This window comes from Procambarus clarkii, chromosome 81 (genome assembly GCF_040958095.1).
Source record: "Procambarus clarkii isolate CNS0578487 chromosome 81, FALCON_Pclarkii_2.0, whole genome shotgun sequence".
Classification (NCBI taxonomy): domain Eukaryota; kingdom Metazoa; phylum Arthropoda; class Malacostraca; order Decapoda; family Cambaridae; genus Procambarus; species Procambarus clarkii.
In genome coordinates, this window is record NC_091230.1 from 20,391,714 (window position 1) to 20,393,800 (window position 2,087).

The 2,087-nt window shown below is 38.1% G+C and overlaps 1 protein-coding gene across 2 annotated transcripts in view; it reads left to right on the plus strand.

Annotated features, from left to right (window-relative positions):
* LOC138357982 (pituitary homeobox 3-like) overlaps nt 1-1,333 on the plus strand; it is an 80,928-nt gene extending 79,595 nt beyond the window's left edge. For both annotated transcript variants that reach the window (XM_069315268.1, XM_069315269.1), the window contains one exon: nt 1-1,333. This exon is cut by the window's left edge and continues 1,681 nt beyond it. The gene's annotated coding sequence lies outside the window, so the exon portion shown is untranslated.
* Nucleotides 1,334-2,087: the final 754 nt, after the last annotated feature.

Sequence of the window (2,087 nt, forward strand, 5' to 3'; positions counted from 1 at the left end):
TGCATTAATTTTAACTAAAAAAAAAAAAAGTTTAATTAACTGTTAATTTAACTGTTTAATTCAACGTTAAATGTAAACTGCCATATGAAAATTTTAATTTAACTGTGATATCAACGTTAAATTTAAACAACAGTATTAACGTTAAATTTATCTGTCATATCAGAGTTAAATTTGACTTGTTAAAATGCTCCATCAACCAGAAATATGGATTCGATTGAACAAATGCACTCGTAAAGTGGAGTAATTAAGTATTAAAGCACAAAGTAATTTGAGATCAAACAAGGATTCATTTGACCTATTCCCAAAAGTGGATCAACAATACTATATAAAACGCGGAGTAATTTAAGCCCCATTAAACTCTTGCAACAATTATAATCATTTATAATCATGGATTAATATAACAGTTACTTATTTACCACAATTAGTTTAGTACTGATTATAAATATGACTTAATTTACACATTTATTCGCTACAATTTGCACTACGAATCAAAAAGAGGATCATTTTTGACCAGATATTTGCGTTAATTAACCATAATGAAAATAATTTGACAATGATCGCTTTTCGCTGCCAAAAAACAAAATACGAAGTTTTAAACCAATATTATTTTTTTCTCAAAAAACATTTTGTGATAAAGGTATTAACCAAACACCGATTTACATTATGTATATCAGTGTGAGACGTTGACACAGTCTGTACATAGAACACATATGATAATACACAAACAAAGGCAAATTTTATTTTTCCTGAAGGCTCATGGGTGAGCGGGGAAAGCGCTTTTTGCCATTTGGGCGTTGTTGGAAAAAAATAATTGTGCGTCGACTGTGACGTCACGATGCGCGCGCATCATTATAAGGCATTGTGTGTGTGTGTGGTTCTTGCGACGTTACATTGCGCACGCAAAGTCTTTTTCAAGACCTGAGACTGCAATGACGACGCGCTGCGCGCGCTAGTCTTTTTTTTTTTCAGTACGCGAGGCAACTGTGACGTCAATTTGTGGGCGCAAGGCGTCACAGGACGTGAGGCTCCTATGACGTCACTGCTCACCCAAGTGTTTACAAAACGTGTGGCTGCTATGACGTCACGATGAGGCGCCTGTGTTTACAAGTCGTACATGGACGTCATTTGCGTGCGTGCGTGCGTACATGTTTCCTGGCGTATCCTGACTGTACATTCCATTACCATATGATTATTACTCAAGCTGTACATAACGATGTTTCCTCTCCCACCTCCTCAGTGTATACATCCTAACAATTTAGGAGTACTTTTAGATATTTAAATGTCCGCATCTGTACTAATGTATCATGGTTTAATAAAGTACATAATTTCATTATTATTTGGTTTACTTTAAACCTTACTTCACAAGTCCTCTCACCAAAGTATGCCAAGCATATCTGTAACAATTGGGTTGAACGTAACCACAGATGGATATTAAATGTATAATGATATATTGAAAATATATCAAATATATATTATATATAGTCAAGTGTATGGTTAAATGAGACCCCCTGAACGCTTCTCTCACAGCCTTACAGAACACACAGAAATCACAATAGCCTGATATATCAAATGAACAAAACCACAGCCTTAGCTTTGTTACAGCAGAACAGCTCTTACAGTTACAGCTTTGCTGAAATGTCTAAGTGGGTCTAAATGTCAAATTAAGTGGGTCTTAATTTGTTGAATAGATGGGAGTGTTCAGAGCACATGGAGTGCTCAGGATTGGGAGGTTCTTGTAGGTATAGGGGGCCTCGTAGCCTGGTGGATAGCGCGCAGAACTCGTAATTCTGTGGCGCGGGTTCGATTCCCGCACGAGGCAGAAACAAATGGGCAAAGTTTCTTTCACCCTGAATGCCCCTGTTACCTAGCAGTAAATAGGTACCTGGGAGTTAGTCAGCTGTCACGGGCTGCTTCCTGGGGGTGGAGGCCTGGTCGAGGACCGGGCCGCGGGGACACTAAAGCCCCGAAATCATCTCAAGAAGGTACCTGCCATAAGCAACGGTAACTCAACCTGATCCCAGCAATCACATCACTTTATATATTTTGAATATTTTCACATCTGACTAGCAGAATTGGATCCACATATG